Source organism: Mastigoproctus giganteus, chromosome 10 (genome assembly GCF_048544385.1).
Source record: "Mastigoproctus giganteus isolate SK-2022 chromosome 10, ASM4854438v1, whole genome shotgun sequence".
Lineage (NCBI taxonomy): Eukaryota > Metazoa > Arthropoda > Arachnida > Uropygi > Thelyphonidae > Mastigoproctus > Mastigoproctus giganteus.
Window position 1 is genome coordinate 69,149,944 of NC_143584.1, and position 25,186 is coordinate 69,175,129.

General features: G+C 35.9%; 1 protein-coding gene across 1 annotated transcript in view; it reads right to left on the minus strand.

The window, feature by feature from the left end:
• The window catches only part of LOC150079073 (retinoblastoma-like protein 1), a 753,431-nt gene that overhangs the window by 163,224 nt on the left and 565,021 nt on the right, over window positions 1-25,186 (minus strand). The window lies entirely within an intron of this gene.

A 25,186-nucleotide genomic window follows, 5' to 3' on the forward strand; every position in this document is an offset into this window, starting at 1 on the left:
GCATCATTTTCAAGTATGGATTACCCTTTCATGCGTATGCACACGTATACAGGCAGTTTCGGCTTTAAGAGTTATTTTTTTTTCAAATATAAACATTAATTTCAATAAATAAATGCTAAACATTCATAAATATGGTATTTCAATCCACACATGTGTAGCTGTATAATACAGTACTGTGTGTGCATTTGTTTGTTCAGGCAGAGATAAGGAGGGTGGTCCAACTCAAAGAATTTTGGAAAGAATTCCATATTTTAAATGCAATCAAAATAACAAAACAAGCATGGGGCAAAATTACAGAGAACATGAATTGTGGTTGGAATAAACTCTATCATCACATTACTGATAACTTTGAAGGATTTCAAGAACCAGCAGAGATCGTACAAAATGAAACATAAGCAATCATAAATGATGCTACCCAATGGAATCTTGAGGTTTCTACAACTGACGTCACTGATCTGCTTTGAATACACAATGGAGAGCTCACAATTGAAGACCTCGTTGAAATGATAAAATGTGAAGAAGCTGGGGGAAGAAGATTTAACAGCTGAAACTACTGTTTGTTCTTTCACTCTCAAGGGGCTTGACAAAGCTTTTCAACACAGAAAAAGCTATTGTTAACTGTTATTGTTATTTTTGGTTTTTAGAGCATTAGCAACTAAGGCCATATTGCTCCGGGATATGCGGTGGTCATTCTCTGACCTTTCCGCATCAATATAGATATATGGTCAGGTAACTACATCTGACGATAGATCATGTATCTGGAACTGCATTTAAATACTTGTCCATAAGAGTGGAAGAAGGGCTAAATAAAGTAAAAAGAATAAAATTACAAGGGATAAAGCAGCACATTCTCTTACAGTATGGACAAGGTAGTCCAAAGGATTTTCGAGTCACAAAATTCAAATTTCAAGTGCACTAGAAAAGTTGCTACAGATTTAAAAAATGCTTATGCATGCTATTGTGAAATTTACAAGGAAAAGAAAAAACTTTTTTGGAAATAAATGACTTTTAAAGAAGACAACGCCTTGTGCTTCCAACAAATCAACAACCAGTGTCGAACCAACAATGAATGATGAAACCATCAACGAGTGTGCAATTAGTCAATGATGAAGAATAAATATTCTTTAACTGTCACTCACTGTATGACATAAACAATTTTCTTATTATTATAATTTGCTTGATTTTAAAGGCTATGTTTTCATCTTTAGATAAATAAATCATTGTTTATTTATGCCTTAACTACTGTTTTATTGACCTTTATTTAATATTACTATGGTCAAATTTCATTGTTGAGAACGTAACCTCTCTTTTTAACATTAAGTCTATGGGAATTAAATTCCCGCTTTACAAACGTGTGCCAGGAACGAATTAACTCAAAGTCGGGAACAATCTGTACCCATTTTTCATATGAGGGTTCCGCACAATATATAAACATATTTTAAAAGTCATTTAAAATAAATGTTTGTTTATATATGAATTGTCAAGAAATATTCAAGTAAGCTATGACAGTATCTCATCCATGGAAACATGGATAAGATAATGGCATATCTTATCCATGTTTCCAAGTGATTGTAAACAGTTTATAATCAATGGCAGTTGGAAAACAGCTTTGAAAAGGAAGACAGGATCATATCTGATAGCTTCAATTGTCTGATTTGGGGTAATAAAAGCAGAAATTGAATAAATTCATATTAGTATTCATAGTGATAAGTGATGCTTGGAAGCCACCTTATACAGCAAACAGCTTAATAATAATAATAATAATAAAACACTCACCTGTATATACCTCTAACAATTTTTCTCACCCTTCCCCTTAAATTTATTCAGATCCACAATACCACACTGAATTCTCTAGTTTAGAGCAAATTTTCATACACCCCTCCTGCAGCCACCCCTTTTCAATTTAAATTTATGACCCTGCATGCAGTTGTTGTCTGAGAAAGAATAGGTATGCTATCAGATTTTGTTTACTCAATCCATTTAAAGCCTTAAACACTTCCATCAATAAAACTACAATGTGTAGAATTGAAGTCTTTCTTGCTTAGAGTGAGCTTTTGTGTCCCTGACTAATCTTGTTGCTTTTTGATGCACCCATTCCATTAATATATAGAATCCACATCCTTCATGAAATGCTGCTTCAGATCTGTATATAGTACTCAAGATGCAGCAGAATTTGCTTATAAATGCTCCTTTTCCTTTCTCATAATATCCCAGTATATCATTAACATAACCCCATGTACGATCCTAAGCAGGTCTACAATGCTCCTAAAATTTCATGATGGACTGTAGAATTACCTTTAGGTCTTTTTTATTCTTCACTGTGAGTGTGGTAACATCCAATTGTTATTCTGGTATTACTAAAGTGAATTATGCGATGCCCAGCATTTATCGACATTAAATCAAACTGCCACTTCTGCATAATTAAGCCAAACTGTCACTTCTGAATAACTCAAGATGCAGCAGAACCATTTGCTTATAAATGCTCCATTTCCTTTCTTATAATATCCCAGTATATCATTAACATAACCCCATGTACGGTCCTAAGCAGCCTGTCTACAATGCTCCTAGAATTTCATGCTGGATTGTAGAATTACCCTTGGGTCTTTTTCATTCTTCACCGTGAGTGTGGTAATATCCAAACTGTTATTGTTATTTTTGGTTTTTAGAGCATTAGCAACTAAGGCCATATTGCTCCGGGATATGCGGTGGTCATTCTCTGACCTTTCCGCATCCTCCGTATTTGGTGGTGACAGGCTCGAACCCCGGTCTAATCAAGAATGTGTGCTACACACTGCTGCTCCTTCCCACCTGACTACAGAGGCGCCTGTAATATCCAAACTGTAGGTTATTCTGGGATTATTAAGTCAATTATGCGATGCACAGCATTTATTGACATTAAATCAAACTGCCACTTCTGCATAATTTTTCCTGGTCTTGCTGCAGTTATGCCTTGATTCCTGCCAACCTCTGTATAATACTGAAACTAAAACAATCTGATATTTTTTTATCAGTATCACAGATAAATATTGAAAACAGTACAGGGTCAGCACTGAATCCTGAGGGACACCACAAATAATACAGTCTAAATCCATCATCTGTCCTTTGGAACACAACCCCTTATCCACTGCAGTCACTTGACCATAATTCCACATTGTTCCATTTTTAAAACAGTATTTCATGTGGAATAGTGCCAAAATCTTTACTGAAATATAATTACATGCACATAATGTCAAAATAATTTTTTTGCATCCAATTTCTTTGTTACTGTGTGACAGTAGTTAATAAGACTGTTCAGATCTCTGCTTAATAAATCCATGATGAAAAATTGCTGTATAACTGCATTCCCGTGAAGTGATCCTGCATTACTTCTTTGACCACTACCTCCATTATTTTTCCTGGAAATCAATCTTATAGTTCTATAATTACCAATTTCACCTTTAATTTTCCCTTTATGAATGAGGGAGACATTTGCACATCTTCAATCTGTAGGGAGGTACCCCAATGATCCTTAGCTATAATAAGGATATTGCCATTATTATAGCTAAGGGTCAGTTTACCTGTTTTTTTTTGCTTCTTTTAATATAATTGGTTAGATTCCATTTAGCACTGGGTCCTTATTCACTTTGTTTCTGCAATTTCTGTTGCACTTTCTTCTGTAATCTCAAAATCAGTCAGTTCCAAGTTGTAACTTGGTATATTTCTAGTAATCCCATCTATAAATGCTTCTTCACACATGAATGTAGATGCAAAATAGTCTGCATCTTTAATATTTATTGTTTTTCCAGTAACATGAATAGGATCAACAACAGTTATGCCATTCATATCTAGCAGGCCAACATGGTTTACACCTTACCTTCTAACGTTAACATTCTCAGAGATTTCTCATAATATGCCTTAGCTTGCCTAATTACCTCAGTTACTTGATGTAGACTAGCTTATACTCACTGCAGATTTTGTGAACCCTGATAATTTATAATCATCCTATGCATTATCTGCCTTGCCACTATTCTAATCAGTTCATATGACATGCATTTTAGGTCTAAACCTTGAACAATTTCTTAGTCTTAGTCAACCAGCTAAAATATTGTCTCTTAGCAGAAAAAGAACAATATCTTAGTCGCTAGTGGCTTCAATGATTACTTCCCTGAGATTCCTAGAGGGGGAAAAAAAAAAGAAAAAAAAAAGTTCATGGATAAATTGTCCACAACACACGTGTTGAAATGTATTACAAGGGCATATGCGGGTATATCTACCCTGAAAATGTTTCATATTAACAATTTATTCACTCTGCTGTTCTTACAAAGCATATGTGGATATCCACTGAAATGCTGTTCGGTAACAACCCTTAAAGGTGAAGTAATATATTTTAACCCGATATTTTTTCCTCGAATTGTCCCACAACTTCAATATTAAAGGGAAAAAAAATTTTTTTTTTTTTTTTTTTTTTTAAATTAAAAGCTATATACACATAAACCCTTGAAACTAAAAGATAACATTTACCCAAATTCCCTGAAGTGATATAATAATTTTGAACTAAAATTTTATTATATTTTATTATGGTGGGATACCAGGGAGGTTGTCCCCCCCCCCCCAATATATACATATAAGATAAATTCAAGCATTTTTCATTCGTATCAATCACACACATCACCACCATCATTATTATTACAGTGCCTCCCTCTCTCAAAAAAGGCCCAGACCCACCCCTGTTCTATGTTGTAAATGTAATTTAAAAAGACAGTGCATGTTGTTAATTGTGATCACATATAGTATTATTACATTTATCAAATCCCAATTAGACATATACTAATAACTAGTGCTTTTTTTGGGATGGTATGCAATGGAACAGCATACCAGCACCTTTGTTAACAGTGACGCTAACATTTGGATGCAATGCACTTTGAAATTATAATATTTAGTAAATTTTTTTCACATTTACCTACTATTGAAATAAGCTTAAAGTGATTTAACTAAATTTGCATTTTTACTGTCTATTGTTAAGATATTTTCTATATAAAACTGTATAACCATTTTTATGATTCTAAATTACTCAGTCAGATCTCTGTTTAATTATTTTGAATTCCCTTTGGAAGTTATATTTAAAATAGTTTCCGTTGAGCGAAGAAAATTTTCACATAGCGAACGGATTAGGAGAGAATTAACTCAGTATGCCCTGTTCATATTTCTGGCCTTCAGGCAATTAGTGCTGCTGCTGCACGAATTAAGAAAGCTAAAGGGATTAGCATTCTATAACTTAGTGGTACGTGGTAAAACCTATCCAACCACCTGTCCCACATATGGAGAAGTCAGGCTGGTCAAGAGTGAGCAGATCGAGGTGTATTCCCAATGGGCTCTAGTCCACCTTCTTGCAGTGGTGTCCAACCTTTTCCCATACAGGGGTCGTATTCAAAAAAATTCAAAGTTAGCCTTCTTTAGTGTGTTACATTTTCGATATCTTGTTCCATGTAAAAGTAAAATTTTAAATATTCAAAAATTTTATTAAGTACAATACACAGTTACATTTACTGAACAAAACATTTAATTAGAAAATGTTTTTAATAATTAACAAACTTTAAAATGCTGTTTTAGTTCACTTCCCTTGCGGGCTGTAGGTTGAACACCGCTATGAATCAACTGGAAGCACCCCGTTCGAGAATTAGAAAAGTGATTTTCTTTTACCGCGACAATAATCACGTTGTTTCGCGGAAGTGCGCTATCCACATTTTTCCGTAAATTTTCCCTATCTCTTTTTACATGGTCACAGTACCTGAATATCCAAATGACACCGATATTTTGGACAGTTTCAAAAAAAAAAAAAAAAAAAAAAACAAACAAAAAACAAATTTAAGAACTAGTGACAATTTCAATGACAAGAGGAGGTATTAATCCTTCTGAACATGAATTGTTGGCATTTGGTGAATACGAAGTTAGAAAATTGTCAATTACAGTTAAATGCAATTCATGGATACCTAACAGATAAGGTTTCAGAAGAATTGAAGCATTTGATGAACGCTCTGAGTACGATGCCAATTTCACCGAGTGAATGTGAATGAGGATTTTCACAAATGAATCTGATCGCCAATTCGTGGCTGCTTTGGAAACATCATTTAGCAACCAACACACAAAGAGGAGAAAAAGAAGTCGGCACAGGGTGTTGGATGAGAACTTAATAAAAATCTGGAATATTCTACAAAAACTTAATTATGAAATTATTTTTACTTTTTTACTCACATTTTACTTATTTTTTTATATACTTGAATAATTAATTTATACTTAATAAACTGTGTTAATATACTAAATTTGTTGTTCTTATTCTAAAAACATTACTACTAAAGTAAAAATATCAGCGGGGAAAAAAATTTAGAATATTTTTCATATTCTTTTAATTTAAAAATTTTCCTGAAAGCAAAGAATGAGTACCGGCACCTATTTTTTTTTATAAAAAAAGCACTGCTAATACATAGAAAAAATGAAGTTTATTTTAACTGCCATTTCAGTTTTTGTTATTGCTTTTTTGCAGTATTGTGGATTATGCATGTGCAGTGGCAGTGATTACGTAGCATCCCATAAACATGTTCTTGAACTCCAACATGTTGCGTATCCAGTTACTGCTGTTGTTTTATGCAGTTTGTATGACTGTCAGTGTTGTTCATCCGTGAACCACACAGACGGATTTAAGCCTTTTATAATTCTCTCAATTTTAATATTTTCTTTATTTGTGTTAATTCAATATAAATTTTCAGGAATACTGACAGTTTCATTTTTATTGATGACTTGCTTGAAGTCATCAATAGTAGAAAGTCAAATTAAATTTCATATTGCTTGATTTTCATGTTTTCTTTCTGTCCTTTCCACCTTTTTTTATGAGCACATTTCCACTATGCGTCAATAAACAACGTTGAACAGCTGCATTCTTGTTTCATCAGTTATTGCTAATTAGCTGTGCTCAGAAATTCTCCCAATACACAAGGTGCAATTTATATGTTATTATCTCCCACTATAGCATGATTCACCGAGCGCTTGTTTGCAATACAGCTGTACCTCTCCACACAGTTGCACTCTGTTCCCATGGAATAGTGCTATTCCCTACAAATGCCTTGGTAAGACTTACCTATTAGGATATGTAAAAAAAAAAAAAAGCTCTTCAATTCAATTGAACCCTAGAGCAACGTATCAACTCTGTGGTACTACACTGACAGTGGTAGAGAATGAAAAGGACCTGGGGATAATTGTACAGGCAGATATGAAGTTTTCTGAGCAGTGCAGAAGGGCTGCAAGAGTAGCTCACGGTGTCTTGTCAATGATATACAGGAATTTTTCTAGCAGGGATAAGGAGGTGATTATTCCCTTGTATAAGGCAATGGCCAGGCCACATCTTGAGTACTGTATACAGGTCTGGAGGCCTCATTTCAAGAAGGATGTAGAGCTGCAGGAACGAGTACAGAGAAGGGCAACAAGATTAGTGAATGGAACAAAGGGTTGCTCTTACGAAGAAAGGCTTAAATTTTGCAAATTACAGTCTCTGGAGACTAGGCACCGGTGAGGTGATCTGATAGACGTGTATAACGCGTTGAATGGTTTGAGTATGCTCAATGCCGACGGGATTCTTCCTCTTGCTCAGAATAATCACCTGAGAGGGCATAAATTCAAATTGAGGAAAGACAGATGTAGGATAGATGTGTGGAAATTTGCCTTTAGCCAGCGGGTAGTTGATTGGTGGAACAGACTTCCATCCCTTGTTGTGGAACTTGATAGCCTAAATAAAATTAAAGCTCAGCTGGACAGGTATTTTGAACGAACATAGGGGTGAAATGGGAGTGTTTTTTTTTTTTTTTTTTTGGCTGATGCTGCATAAGCTTGTTGCATCCTATGCCTCTACTAATGCTAATTTTCCGATCAACTGCAATTCACGGTAATGGTGTTCAAAGCGGTGTTCTTTTATTTAAATAGACTTTTAAATTATACAGTAATTAATGAGAAAAGGGATGAACTGCCACTGCAAAGAATTTTCGAATTATGACAAGGAGAAATTTTTAAAGCTGTCTGTATATTGTCCCAAAAGTTATTTTTCGTGCTCATGGATAATAAAGTTCCAAAGAATAAGGCACTGCATTTGGATGAGGACAGAGGACAAAAACATCGAAACCGATAGAACTCATGAGAATGGTAAGAGTCTAATGAAGAGCAACACCTCATCAGCCCATTGTCGTTGATCTTTCTTCTGCACATGCACTTTCTGAGTGTAAGGATAACCTATCCAAAGATAAATACAATCTCATTGTAGTACCATGCAAATCCAGGTTATTCATTTCCCAACTTGGTCCACATATGAAGGTGGAAGTTTTACACGAATTCATTAGTAACAAAATCGGAGTGGTAGTTGAGATTGTGCAGTAAGAACCAAACCTCCCTCGTACGCTTCTTTCTTGGTGATCTGCAATACAGTGGACAAAAGTAAATTGCTGGAATCCCTATATTGGCTTCTGAGATTAATAATCAGCCCATTTAAAATATATATTATTAGAACTGTAGCAGTTGAGTGAATAAAATTGACAAAATTAGAATCTTTCTTTGCTCTTTGGAGTTTGATGTATATAATTTGACAGAAACATAGTTACACAATGGGATTCTGGATTTGGAAGTGGAGGCAGTGGGCTATACTGTCCTCAGAAGTGACAAAGGACTTAGGGGAGGTGGTGTCACGAACATTATCTCAAACCAATTTGTAGTAACAATGCACAGGACTTTCACAATATTGAAGGAATCTTTTGTCAGCTGAAGGTTCATAACAAAACTGTTCTCACTGCAGCTATCTACCTTCCACCCCTGGTCAATCTTCTTGTTATGGAGAGGCTGTCACAAGTACTTTGTGAGTTGAAACTTTTTTTTTACCAGTTGGATGAGGTTTACTTGGTTGGAGACTTCAATATTCAACACTCTCCATTGAAAATTGAGGAGTCATCCACAACAACTAGGCTCTTATATGACATCATGTCCAAACTGGGACTAAATCAGTATAACAATACTTGTACTAGAGGCAAGACGTTGCTGGATTTCAATTTTGCACCCAAGCAGATCCTTATATTGGAAGCAGTTTCAATTTCTGACTTCTGATCACAAGGCTTTAGGCTGTCAAATAAACATATCACAGAAAGTAAATGCACTACTCTTGTCAAAGTGGAGCTGAACTTCAGGAGACCAGACTGGCAATAACGTGATGAAGTTCATAACATTGATTGGTTCTCATTCCCACAGATTAACGATCTTGGCACAGTCACCGATCATCTTATTAGAACAATCTCCTTTATCATTCAGGACTTCGTAGCTATCAGTAAAAATTACAGTAACAAATTCCCTCATTGGTTCACAACAGACATAATTGCGATTATTTGAGCCAGAGAACAGTGTCAGGTGACACGTGATGAAACATATGTCACAGTTGAAGGAACATAGAAGCAACATTAAAAGGATAATCAGAAATCAGCACGCTCATTATATTCAATCAGTTCAATGCAGTTTCACTGTGAATAGAGACCTGAAGTCATTTTGAACATGCGTAAAAATTCTAATAACGGCTCAACAGCATTAGCACGGGTATATGATGCAAGAAAGCAAGCTTATACAGCATCAGCCAAAAAAAAAAAAAAAAAACACTTCCCCTTTCGCTGATATCCATTCATTCCAAATGTTTGTCTAGTTCTCACTTGTATTTATTTAAGCTATCAACTTCCACACAACAGTTGGAAGTTTGTTCCAGCAATCATCAACCCGCTGGCTAAAGGCAAATTTCTGCACACTATTCTACAAATGTCTTTCCTCAGCTTGAATCTATACCCCTCAGGTTTGTAATATGAGCATGAGGAAGAATCCCAGCAGCACCGAGCCTGCTCAATCCATTCAAGGCCTTACCTCAATCAGATCATCTCCCAGTTGACTAATTTCCAGAAGCTGCAATTTGCACAACTTAAGTCTTTCTTCGTAAAAGCATCCTTTTTTCCCCTCTAGCAACCCTCCAACCTTTCTAAAATGAGGCTTCTAGACCTGTACACATATCGCTCAAGGCGTGACCTGACCATTGCCTTATACAATGGGATAATAGCCTCCTTATCCCTGCTAGCAAAATTCCTGTATATCACTGACAAGATGCCGACCGGGCTAGCCGGGTGGGTAAAGTACCTGCCTAGCAACCCAAAGGTCGCGGGTTCGAATCCCGCCTCGGGCTTGGATCAAACTACTGAAAAAACTTGGGAGGTGCATTATGGCCACAGAAGCCGATGCGCCAACAACTACCAAAAAAAAAAAAAAAAAAAAACTGACAAGACCCTGTGACTTCCTCTGGCAGCCTGTCTGTACTGCCCAGAAAACTTCATAGCCCCCCCCCCCCCGTCTCTTTCATTCTCTACTACCCTGAGTGTAACACCCCCTAGTTGGTACATTTCTCTGGGGTTGCAGCTACCCATATGCAGTACTTTGCATTTGCCAATGTTAAACTTCAGTTGCCACTTCTCAGGCCCATCTGTGCAACTTTTACAGATCCTGTAGCAGCAGCATACTGTCGTTAATGACCTTGCCAGCCTTTGTATCATCTGCAAATTTTAACATCAAGCTTGATATATCTTCATCGATATCATTGATAAATACACAAAACAACAATGGGCCCAGCACTGAACCCTGATATGGCCTCTGTAGCCAAGTGGTCAGGAGCGGGAATGCAGTAGCACATGTTCCTTGAGTAGACCGGAGTTCAAGCCCCTGACTGCTAAATATGGTCGATCTGTCAACCTGCACTGGACCAATGTGGCAGATTATGGTCCATTCCCCTTAACATGAATTGTTGAGGAGGCTTCCATCCCGCAGTGGGTTGATAATGGCTTTAGTTTAGTTTTAGTTTACCGAACCCTGGAGGACTCAGCTAATAACATTAGTACACGTAGAGCAGTGTCAATTTATTGCCACTCTCTGCTGTCATCCACTCAACCATCCCTTTATCCATTGCAGTAAATTGCCCCTAATGCCAAACGGCTCCAATTTGTACAGTAGTCTTCTATGTGCAACAGTATCAAACGCTTTCCTGAAATGCAAGTATATGATATCAAAATAAATTTTTGTATCCAGTTCCATCATGACCAAATAGTATCCAGTCAAATTGGTCATTTGACTGGACACTATGAAACACCTTTGTGAATTGGGGATACATTTACACATCTCCAGTCCATGGGGACCTCCCCTGAATCTAAGGATGATCTCATAATTATGGCTAAGGCTTTGCTAACTTCCCTCGCTGCCTCCTTCAATACAACTGGATAGATCCCATCTACCCCAGTTGCCTCTTGCATCCACCTGCTCTCTATGAATTTCTTCATGGTACTGGACTGGACTGGACTTAATATCATGAATACATTTTTTATTTTCCTGAATTGGACTTTTCCCATTTGAATGAACTTTCATTGTACAAAGTGTGTTGTTCTAATGTTTATTTTTGTTTTGTGCAATCTTTGTTCTTTTATCTGCTCTGTTACACACTTTAACTGGGTGCATGCCTATTGTATATATTACAGTGGCAGACCACAATGCAAAACAAATGTGTTTTGCATTGTGGGTTGCAGAAATGTTCGAAATGCATTTGTTAGATGGGATATTTATCTGTGAATGAAATCCTAAGAAAAGACTCCACCTGGTATACCTAATTGCCATAAATATCTTCCAAAAGGGTAAAATGAGTAATTAATAGAAATATGAGAAATCATTCAAAATGGCAATCATGACAACCAAACATACGTGTTCAGTTTGTACACGTAAATGCAATTTACGTGTACAAACTGAAATGATAAGTTAATGTAATAGTACTATGTACTGTAAATCAACAAAATAAGTCCTCGATATTTTGTTGTTCCACCTCAAGCAGCAATTACAGCCTTGCAACAATGTGGCATATAACATCTGGATATATGGTTGCCCAATTTCGTGGTACCACACCCACTCTCTGTTTTCTCCCACATAACAATCCCTTTATCCAGAGCAATTACTTGCCTTTATTGCTACACTGCTCCAATTTGTACAGCAGTCTTTTAAGTTGCAACAGTATCAAAAGTTCATCTGATATTCAAGTACATGATATTAAAATTATTTTTTGCATCATTCATTTATTCACTTATTAATTCTTTAGAACCCATAATTATATAAAATATGCAAAACTTATGTATATGTATAAAGAAGTACACAAATGAAGCGGTATAAGCAATAGCACCCGTCCGACTCAGAGTCAACAATGAACTAAAATGCTCTCCTGCAGCTGAATCTTACTTGTTGGCATCATCTATTAGCAATTTTAGATGACTTTATTTACCAACAATTTTCAATAGGGCTCAAACCTGGACTGTTGCTGGGCTAGTCCAACACTGTAATGCCAGCATTTCTGAGGTATGACTACACCTTAAGGGAGAAAAATGAGGGAAAACATTGGTGTAAGTATGTTTTAAGCCTTGTGAGACAAGAAGAAAAACTCATTAAATCTAAATAGCATAAAACTTACCAATTTTCCCATGTGGCAAGGTGCTGAGTCCTGTTGAAAAATGCAGTTTTGGGTGTCTGTGTGGTAATCCCTAATAATGGGGTTCAGCACTCCTCCAAGATAGCAGTGTAGGTTTCTGCATTCACTGTTTCATTAATAAACTTAATTCGCCCCACCCCTTTGTTTGTTATGCATCCCAAGACCATCTGAACGGCGGGGAACTTTACAGTCAGTGTTATGCAGTCAGAATGGTATGCCTCCGATTTTTGTTTTCAGACATATCGCTTCCCATCTGAGCCATACATTGAATTTTGATTCGTCAGAAAATCTGACGGTGCCCCATTGCTCTTTTGTCTATGAAACATGTTTTAACCCAAGCAAATCGTTTCTTTCTCATTTGTTGGGTCAACAAAGGCTTCCACGTGGGCCGATAGGGCATGCAGACCACATTCCGAAAGCCATCTTTGGATAGTTTGAGATAGCCTCTGGTGTTTCAACACCAGAGGCTATCTCAAAGTCCAGTTTTAGATCAGGAGCACTAGCATGGCGATTACGAAGGAATAGCAGTTTTATCGAACCTGGGAAGGCATAGTCACTCTCTTATGTCACTGGTTTTATGCTTTAATTTCAGCACCCAGGATACTGTTGACTGGTGGAAACCTATTTTATCAGCGATAGCATGCGTAGAAAGCCCTTTCTGGGACAGAGCAACAGCTATACTTTTTTTTCTTGGTGTCAACTGAACAGGTGGAGCCATGCATACAACTCAGAAAAACAGGATACTAATGAATACATTGGAAGCGTGTATACCCTTCCAATGCCAAATTTATAGAAATTGCAATTACTGTTTGATGCAATAGAAGGGTTATGTGATGCAATATCTTTGCTTTCTGACTAACAAAATGACTATAATCAAACAATATCTTATGTTTCACTACAAATGTTACTTTTTTTAAGGTGATGCTGTTTTTTGTTCGCCACTGTATATGTTAAAATAAATAAATAATTTACATCCTTATTTTTCTGTAGCTGTTTGTATTTCTACCAAGTCTTCTGTGTCCATGAATGAACAATACTAGTCATTCAAGGCTATAGGTGGAAAACATGTTGAAGCAGTCTGCACCATTTTGTGCATATTTCAAATATACAGTAGACTCTCGATTTTCCGGGATAGATGGTAAAAACCAAATCCCGGATAATCCAAAAATACAAAAGTCCCCGACATACATAAGAGATACGTTCCAGGACTTCTTACTTCGTTGAGTTTTACGTAACTCAGGAATGACTAAAATATATTGCTACTATATTATTATTGACAAATCTGAATTCCATGCGATACTTGTTAATGTTTGGCCATTTTGATACATCCGCATTATAATGATTCCATAGAGATTTAACAGATGCACCGTTTTCAAACTTTTGAATAATTTCAAGTTTTTGTTTAACTGAAAACGCAACTCTTTTGCATTTACCCATCATTTTAACGATTTCTAAACAAAAAAAAAAAAAAAAATTACTATGAAAAAAATTCCGACATCACTGATATAAATAACAAAACAAAATTTGTCCTTTTGTGCTGCAACGGAATACAACAATCGATGCAACGCACTAAATCAAACTAAACATTTGGTCTCTCTCTCTTTTTTTTTTTGAGCGGCGGACGTGTGGGGATTGCAAGGTACACTAATCTCCCAATGACGACTTATAATTCTGCTTATTTATTTACGACTTGCAAAATATCTGTTTATACCTACATAAACAGATATTTTGGTTATTACTTGAATTTTTTGATTTCTGGTTGATTTCTTTTTTTTTTTTTTTTTAAATTTGGAGTCTTGAAGTGTCCCGGTTAATCCAATTCTGGTTAACCGAGACTCTTCTGTATACATAATCCCACCTAGCAGGTTACCCGGTTAATCCAATTCTGGTTAACCGAGACTCTTCTGTATACATAATCCCACCTAGCAGGTTACTGAAAAGTAAGTGCCCGTCTTTCAGGGGTTCTGATTAACTGAAGTGCTGTTTAAAAAATTTCTTTTTGAGAACTGTTCTTTCTTGACAAGGAGTTGCTTTTAGTTGCGCACCATTCAGTAGCAGCACTACTCAGTAATGATGCTTTCAGTTTAGTTTGGATTTACTTATTCTTTATGTACATTTAGTGTCCAAGTGGATGATTTTAGTTCACTGTGTTGGTAATTTCAATTTTTTTTTTTTAAAATAGCATTAAAGAAGTCAAACGAGTCAACTAGAACTAATAATGAGAAGAAGGTAAAACACTATTGGATTACTTTGTTGGAAACTAAATTGGATCCTCTAAAAAGAACTGCATTTAGGCAAGTGCTGGATTTACACTACACTTAGTGGTTTTGAGTGATTTTTAAAATCAATACCTTACGATACTGTTGATTTTAAAATCAAACGTTTTGTAATCTGCAATTGTAAATAATGTAAATATAGTATACATTATGTACCATAATTTTAAGGTAAGCTTTCTTGCATTTTATTGAACATATATTGTATTTATGTTTTGTCGCATAAAACATAATTTATGTACTTAAAGTTTATATTTAATTTTAGATGTTTCTGTTATATTTGATATTGTTATATAGAGAAACATTGGCTTAAAATCAGCTAGAAACACTGGTCATGACAACACACCAATTAAATTTTATATTTAACTTTAAATGTTTCTGATAAATTTAATATTGTTATATTAGCATTAGTAGAGGCATATGATACAAGAAAGCAAGCTTGTACAGCATCAGCAAAAAAAAAAAAAAAAAACACTTTCAATTTTACCAATCCATTTCTCCAAAAGTTTGTCCAGTTCTTCCTTGAATTTATTTAAGCTATCAACTTCCACACATCTATTCTACAACTGTCTTTCCATAATTTGAGTTTATGCCCATCAAGTTTGTAATCTGAGCAAGAAGAAGAATTCCATCAGCATTGAGCCAGCTCCAACGATTCAAGGCCTTATACACCTCAATCAGACCACCTCACAGTTGCCTAGTCTCCAGGAGCTGCAATTTGCAGAACTTCCTTAGTAAGAGCACTCCCTTGTTACCACCACCAATCTCATTGATTGGTGGTGGTAACAAGGTGGTTGGTGGTGCCAACCTTCTCTGCACTTTATTCTAACGACTCTACATCTTTCCTAAAATGAGGCCTCTGCCAGCCTGTCAGTACAGCTCAGAAAACTTCATATCTGACTGCATAATTATCCCTAGGTCTTTTTCATTCTCTACTACCCTGAGTAGTAACATTTCCAGTACTTTGCCTTTGTAAATGTTAAACATCAGTTGCCACTTCTCAGCCCATCTCATCTGTCCAACTTTTCTAGATCCTGTTGCAGTAGTATACTGTCATTAACAACCGTGCCAACGTTTATATCATCTGCAAACTTTAACGTTAAGCTTGATATACCTTAATCAATATCACTGATAACCCCAGGAACTCACATTTGGTGAGTATGGGCTTGGCACACCCAGGGTCCTGAGCTGGATATCATCATTCTTCTTTTTCTTGGTGATTCCCTTCTATTTCTGACTATCAGGAAACTCAGAATTTTTTTTGGCTGGTGCAGCATAAGCCTCAGGCTTCCCTGCACTATATGTCTAGTAATAATAATAATAAATATGCAAAACAACAATGAATACCACTGAGGAACACCACTAATAACATTAGTCCATGTAGAGCAGTATCCATTGATTACTATTCTCTGTCTTCTCCGACTCAACCATCCTTTTATCCATTTGCCCTTAATGCCATACTGCTTGCCCTTGCCCTTGCAGCAACTTGCCCTTAATGCCATACTGCTTCAATTTGTGCAGTAGTCTTCCACGTGAAACCAATCAAATTGGTCAGACAAGACTTTTATATATATATGTGTGTGTGTGTGTGTGTGTGTGTGTGTGTGGGCAAATTCAGTTATAAGTCGAAAAACAGGGAAAGCAAATATGCAAAAATCAGATGTCAGCTAAAGTAAATATAGATATATGGTCAGGTAACTACATCTGACGATAGATCATGTATCTGGAACTGCATTTAAATACTTGTCCATAAGAGTGGAAGAAGGGCTAAATAAAGTAAAAAGAATAAAATTACAAGGGATAAAGCAGCACATTCTCTTACAGTATGGACAAGGTAGTCCCAAAGCAGTGTCACTGACATAAAAATTAAGGTAAAACTAAGGATAAAGCTAAAATAAAATAGAAATAAGCATTTTCAGAGTAGGAAAAAAGATTTTTGGATTTTATGTAGATTTTAAGTAAATTTGGGGGAAATTAGATGTATTAAAATTAGAATTTAGAACAAACACATGGTATAGGATAAGATATTAAAATGAGGATGGGGAAGGATAAAGAAGTAATTAACTAAAGACGAAAATAAAGATAGAATGGGGACAGGTGGAACATTCATATCACCCTCGTATTGCACCAATAGCTTTACGAACAGGGAAAAAAAAAGATAGAAGTAGTAAGTATAAAGATAAAAATTATAGAAAAAAGATATTAAACATCTAGGCTAACTGGGGTTATAAAGCACAACCTTTCAGTAAGGTCCTTGGCTTTGTAAGTGTTAGTATAAAATGGAGACTAATACTGCAGAGCAAAGCAGAAATCATGTAAGTCAAAACAAGCCTAAAAACCAGCAGAAGCAGAAACAGAAAGTATAACAAGAAAATAGAGAATAGCAACAATACACTGAATTTTCAAGTAATATGCAGTGGACAGAAGAAAGTGGGAAAATATAGCAAACATAATTAGTTGTGTATCTAAATCAGTACCACATTAATGACTTCGCTTCAGGCATATAGCAATTTATAGCAGCAATTCAGGCATATAGCAATTTATAAATAGCTGTGTATAGTCGTATTTTGATATAATAAGTGCTTTTATTTATCAAAATAAAAGTATAACAGTAGTTTTGGCAAAGAGAATCTATAATGTAGAAATGTGGTTGGAATAACAAAAATTTACAGATATAAGGTCATAAGATATGTAGAAAACAAACATAAACCAGTCCATAAATAAACCAATATATATTGAACAAAGCAGTAACCAGCAAATCAGAAAGTAATACAAAGGGTACTAGGAAAGTTTTGCAATATGACGCAACAATGAATCACAGGAAGCTGCTTGTTGCTGCATGTTGAGACATGTACATAGTACCCGCCGCGCCAAGTCGATGGGCTCAGTTATTCATTAGTAGTGAGAGTGTAAAGTGCTTGCGATGGCATCGTGGTCACGAAATGAGATAAGGACAGTTTTGCGGTATAATTTCGTGAGTGGTTAAACCATAGACCAGTGCTTAGAAGAAATGACTCTTGCACTAGATGATGATTGTCCACATCGTACAACGATATTCAGGTGGTATAGAGAATTCCAAAGGGAAAATTTCACTCTGGAGGATTCTGAGAGGCCGGGAAGGCCACGAACGTCAGTTACGGAGGAAAATGTTACTGCTGTGAGGAAAATGCTTGACGAAAACAGGCGAGTGACCTACCAACAGATAGAGGATACTTTGGGCCTAAATGCACGAGCAATTCGTTCGATTCTGCAAGATCATTTGCACGTGAAGAAACTTTGTTCTCTCTGGGTGCCGCATCAACTGACTGAAGAGCAGATGACACGACGTGTGACTTGGTGCCGGGAGATGTTAAAAAAGTTTGATAAGGGACAATCTCGGTATGTGAACAACATCGTGACAGGTGACGAGACTTGGCTGTACTATTACGATCTGCCGACCAAGGCTCAAAACAAAGTTTGGGTCTTTGATGATGACGACACACCCGTAATTGTCAGAAAATCCCGATCTGTAAAGAAGAAAATGATAGCTGTATTTTTCAAATCGAGTGGAATTGTGGAACGTGTCGTTTTGGACACGCAGAAGACAGTCACTGCTATGTGGTATACTGAACAATGCCTGCCTAAAGTCATTGGATCTATGAAGAACCTGCAGCCAAAGTCAAGAATGGACACCTGGTACCTCCATCACGATAATGCTGCAGCTCACCGCGCCAAAGCCTGCACCGAATATTTGACCACGACAGGACTGAAACTTCTCGAGCACCCTCCCTACAGTCCAGACCTTGCTCCTTGTGACTTTGCACTGTTCCCGCATGTGAAAATGAAGCTAAAAGGGAGGCGGTTTTCCAGTGATGAGGACCTTCTACGGGCTTGGGACAACGAGTGTGCTTTACTCCCTAGTGAAACTTGGCAGAACTGGTTTAAAGATTGGTTTCGGAGGATGGAGAGGTGTATTGAATGTAGAGGAAATTACTTTGAAAAAATTAAATAAGCAAAGCTGTATTGCAAAACTTTCCTAGTACCCTTTGTATAAATCAAAATTAGTTCAAGATAAACCAAGAGATATGGCTCCGAAGTTTGCTAATTACTATATAATTAGCAAACTTTGGAGGCTGTATAATCCTGGCAAAAAGTGAAATTTTACCAATTAGTTTTGCTCACATATAAAAAAAATATTTAAATCCAGGATATGATTAATTATGTATGTAAGCATAAAAAGCTGGAAACGTAATGAATAACATAATATCCCGAGATGGAGAAGAAAGGTTAAAAATAATAACCTGTAGTCCAAAATGGCATCTTTACTAAGGGTTTTTAAATTGAGTTATTTAACTAGTTAGAAGTGAACAGATACTGAAATAATTTCAGTAATCATTTCTGTACAAATAATAAACAGATATAATGTTGATAGAGTATCATAAATCCAAAGAGGTGCTGAAGAGGTGTTGAAGAAAACTAAATGGTTTGTTTATAAGTAAGTTTGCCACTGAAGATCTTGTTATTGAGTAAACAGAGACTGGCATAATTATTCCATGTATTTTCACTTATATTCAATTTATCTTTGTATCTGTGATAAAGCTGTTTTAGCCCAAATACCAGGAGGTTATGTGGGATTGAAATGAAGAGGTTGGTGAAATCAAAAGTTTCTCTGCTGAATATGAAGCAGATTTGAAGGTAATGACAGCTTGGTTATTGTTTATGATCCAAGTAGATGTAAATTTGTTAAAAACTTACATCTACTTGGGAGGCAGAAGCCACTGTACTTGGAATTAGTAATGAATCTGAAGCCTATAAGTTGATTATGGAATTTGGCTATCATATACAGAAAGGGTAGGGTTGAGTTCTGTATTTTAATATATAATTTTTTGCACAAAGCTATTAGTTTTTTAATGGTGGAAGCAGGATTAAGATTGCATGGAGTAAAAGTGGAACTACTTTCTATTTCATGTTTAAGTTTATTGTAGTAATATTGCTTGCAAAAGTTGACAAAATTGTCCTGTAATTCTTTTATATATTTTTTAAGATTGCAGTATGGTGTGTAAAAGGTTACTGTACAGTTTGTAGGCATCTGAAATAGCTTTTACAATGTCACGATAGATGATGGCAATCCAGTTGTGGAATTCTTCGTGTGGTATGGTGTATTATTTAAAAGCTAGTTTGTTAGCAAAATGCATTAGATTTAGATATAATTCTCTGATGTTGCAATTTAGATTAGCCATGAATTTAAATCCTTTGCTCATAGCAGTTTTAAGATCATGGTTCTTTATGATATTAAAATTATCAGTAATAAGTCCATGATATTGATCAATATATGAAGCATATACATGATTATTGCAGTGGCATGGGAGAGCTGTAAGTACAGTAATACTCCGAAGTTACGCGATAGGTGGGTCCGACGAAAATCGCTTAAGTCGAATTCGCGTAAGTCGGGGTACAACTTTGCATATAAATTTTGTTTAATTGGGACCAAGGACTAACAAAAACACTAGTTTAGAAGAAAAATATTAATAAAATTGCAGTTCTTTATACAAAATATGTATATTAATACATATTTTACTACTTTATTAATACATTAATACTTTATATTAATACATAATACAAAATATGTATTAAAAAAATAAATGACTTACGTAAAAAAGTTATTTCGATGTCGATGGCTTCATAAAATCTTAACAAATTCGTTTGACGACACAGAGACTTCTTTTTTTCAAGCAGAATTTCTTTGTAGCAAGCTAATAATTTTTTTATTCCTTGCTTTGTAACTATACCGTGTTCTTTGTTGTAGTCTATGTTTTCTAAAATTTTTAAGCCCTTTTCAATTGAGCTGAGACCTTCTGTCAAGTTTGCAACTGTCATGTGCTTTTCGCCGTTGCCTCATTTAGGCCTGTAGCATGTGCAATATCACATGGTCTTTCATTTCACTCAAAGCGTTTCACAATTTCATATTTTTTCTCTATTGACAGAGGCAGACTGGCCATAAGCCTTACCGGGGAAACCCCGGTGGGCCTGTGTGATTTTGGCCATAAACCATAGTATGAGGCCACTATAAATTTTCCCGGATAAGAATTTTTGACCCAGTCCGCCTCTGTTTATTGATAATTGCTTTTCTTTTTCTCTCTGAATCTGCAGTGTCTTCACCAATACGCTTTCTTTTCACACCTTTTAAGTATTTTATTCATTTTTAGGGAATAAAGCACAATTACAAAACGAGGAGGCACGCTTGATACCCATAAACAAAGCTGCGCGCATGTAGCAACTGAATAAACAACACCATAAAGGCAGAGATACACTATTAACACCTCACATTTCTAGGGGTTACTACCATAAAACAATAAAAATCCAGTTGCGTTTCTGCTAGTGGAATCTGTTATAAACTGGTAGTAAACTCAATCTAATTGCATACCGATAGCTGGAATTGTGTTGGTTTTTACGTTATTATGGCGAAATGTGTTTCCCCTAAAACAAATACATTTTCAGAATCTTCTCTTCATTCCTATCGTGTTGCGTTCGGTTGGGGTGATTCTGCATTCGACTGCCATTTCTTGTAAACACAAAGGCGAATCGTGCATAAGCCAATTCGGTTAGTGTTATATTATAAGATATCGTTACCGTATTTATAAATAGTGTATGATGGAATTCGTGTAGTGTAAACACGTGTTATACGAGGACTGACTGTATATGGCTCGACCGACACAATCCATATCTCTCATGAAAACTATGTAATTTCTGACAAACGTTGAGCACGAATTCGAATGCACACATATAAATATGACAGTTGGAATACAAATTCTTGTATGTGTGCAGCTCATGCGCAGTAAAGTTGAATTTTGTTCATCTTTCGCTCTCACTCTCCGCCGTCACACCACATATTGATAACATATGAAAAACGACCTTGAAGATAGTGGGCGGCTGTGTTGCCAAACGAAAAAATCAAGAACCGCGTAACTCAGAGTTCGCGTAAATCGGGGTATTACTGTAGAATATTTCCTATGTCGGTAGCAAGTTGTTTATAATTACAGAGTTTTAAACCTAATGGGAGAATCATAATTGAAACAATGATGTATATAGAATTTGTATAGGCTATGTGAAGGTAGTTAGTTATTATGTTTATTGAGCAAGGAAGAGCTGGGTATTTTGTTGAACCTTTTTGTGCAAATTTGATATTGCAAAATTCAATGCCGTGAGATGCAATATTGCCAATTCCATAGAGACCAATGTCTTGTATGATGTGTTGAAGTTGAATGTTATTAAACCTCAATTTATAACAGAATGAAACTAAAGCTTAAGAACTGATTTTTTAATGCTAAAAAGGAAGTGGTCAATTTTAGGTAGATCAAGGGTAGTGTTGTCCCAGGAACTAAGGATATTTTTAAAATCAAATTTTTATTTTTGAATGGATTGTGTTTTTTGTCACCACGTGAGTGTCTGTGTTTAGAAGTCCGCACAATATGACTATGGTTAAATAATTTATAAATAAAGTGTTTGATGTTTAAAGAGCTATTACTAAACAAAATCTTATTAAAGAATTTGTTATTGATTTTTAGGATGCTAAGATTTTTATGATAGCATTACTAAAACTGTGGTGGTGAAAGTGTGGTATTTCAAGATCTGTGTCATTGTTTTTACCTACAGACAGGTTTTTACTTTTTGATCTATGTTCATTAATTCTGATATTTAGGGAGTTGGATTTTTGTCCTACATAGTTAATATTGCAAATTTTACAGGTAAGTAGATGACATTTATAGTTTTGCAGAAAGGTGAGGAATCTGTGTTAGGGTTAATCTTATGGTTACCCAAAGAGGGATAAGTTAGGCAACTTTTATTCAGGCATTTGGAGAAGGACAAAGTCTGATTTAGAATTATGTTTGTTGTGTTCGGGATTTAAATGAACAGAATTTCTTTTCTGTTCATTTCAAATAGTAGAGACAATAACTTGTCACTACTGGATGTGCTGTATTATTATTATCTTAGAATTTAGAAGGTCAGAGCCAAAAGTATGGTTTTCCTGTGAAAAAAAGATTTAACAGATAATCCTCAGGAAATGGATGGAATGCAGCACGTTTTCTAGAAAGACTAGAGTTGATGCAGCACTAGAGTTGACTCACCATTTTCTTAGTTGGTTTTTTACTCATGGTGTTGGAAGATATAAATTGAATATGGCAAGAGTTTGTAAAAGCCAGAGAGTTTGTAGAAGTATGAATATTGAGTAGATGTAGTTTAAAGAATACCATCACACGGCTAAAACTTAAATGATTATTAAATGTAATATAGAATCATGAGTATCAAACATGTATCCTCAGCTGAGGGATAAAGATAAATAAGCAATTTATGACAGATGCACCAAAGCAGCAGTAAAAAATGCAAAAGTAAATATACGTATGTAAGAACTGATAAGTCTGATAGAGTTTGCACAGATGGAAGTGAAATATACACAAAATGGCCAGGTACTAGAAGGGTAAGGATAGCAGAAAAAGGAAGTATGGTAGATTTTTAAAAGGAGAAAGAATGTGAACACCCTATAAATTATGATGAATTAAGAGAATTATAGGCTTAATTGTAAAGCCAATTAGAGGTGAGGCAACTGCAAAGCAAAATGATTAAACAACTAAAATAAAAGGTGGAATAGCTATCATCAGATGTGTAGGCAACTTTAGTTGCCTACAACATCTGATGGGACATTTTTCTCATGGTGCAGAAAGAGGACGAGAACTAGTCCCCTAGTTTTCTGAGGGCGATTCTATGGGGCTTTTTTGCAGTAACAAAAATAACTTAATGAACTATTTGGGAATTACAATCCTACACAGTGGAGATGTTTTATTGGCATTAGCATTAGTTGCTGGCAGGTGAGACTGCTTCTATAGGGATGGAATACACTTAAATAGAAAGGGTAACACAAAATCTAAGGAAGTGCATCCAGTTGACATGGGTGGACAGTGCAATGTTGACTCAGTTTGGTGTGACATAAACACTGGGAAAGAGATAATGAGAGTAGGATTGTGCTATAGGCTTAATGACTCTGATGAGTACAATGAACAATTGTGCAGAGAAATAGTGGGCCAGTAAATCAGAATGTCTTGTAACGGTGGATTTTAACTTTCCAGATATTGACTTGTACTTGGGGATTTATTGGAGGCTTGTTTTCTAGAGCAACATGTTCGAGGGGCAACCAGAGAGAGTAATACTGTTGATCTGATTATCAGTAGTGATGAGTCATGGATTAAGAATTTATAGATAGAGGAACCACCAAGAGACAGTGATAACAGTGTACTAATGTGGAATTTACTTAAAGATGTAACCAACATCAAGGGTAAAGGGAAGGGTTTTTTATTTTCATAAGGGTGACTACAGTGGTCTCATTTTTAAATTCATTACAGTGGGATCAACTGATGATGTTAAAACAACAAATTCTAAATGGGAAGCCTTCAAGGAATTAATCTTGAAAGCTAGTAGGATTTTCATACCAACTAAGAAATACTGTTCAAGCTTTAGACCTAAATGGATGTCAGGTGAACTAATGAGGCTCATGGCAGAGAAGAAAAATGCATGAGATGGATATAAATTATCAGGTGACACAAAAGGTTATGGCAGATATAAGTCTGTAATCAAGTCACAAAGGACGTTACGGAAGCAAAGGCTGATTACGAGAAATACTTGGCAAAGGATGCAAAGAAAAACAACAAAGGTTTTTTACTTATGTAAACTCTAGAAAGAAGGGGATGAATCAGATTGGTCCACTTGATGTTTCAACTGTTGATGATCCTACTCAGATAGCAGACAAACAATGAGTATTTTGCATCTACACTCACACACGAGGAATGCTGTAAGTAAATTAAGGAGAATAAGTTTACTAAACTCTAACAGGGAGCTAAATGATTTTGTAATAATGGAGAGCAAATTGGAGGAGAAACTGTTGAGGTTAAACAAAATAAAAGCACCTGGGGCAGATGAAATCGATCCAATTATATTGAAGGAGGCAGCGAGAGAAGTAAGCAAACCCTTAGCAATAATTTTGAGAGCATCCTTAGATTCAGGGAAGGTCCCCATGGACTGGACATGTGCAAATGTATCCCCAATTCACAAAGGGGACTCAAATAATTATAGAAATGTTAGTTTAACTTCTGTTCCAGGAAAATTAATGGAGGCACTGGTTAAAGAAGCACTGCAGTATCATCTAGACAAAACTTCAGTTATAGCTCGGACACAGCATGGTTTTGTTAAGGGGAAGTCTTCCCTGACCAATTTGATTGGATATTATGATGTGGTCACATTGGAACTGGATGCAAAAAATAATTTTCACATCATACACTTGGATTTCTGGAAAGCTTTTGACACTGTTGCACATGGAAGACTGCTGCACAAACTG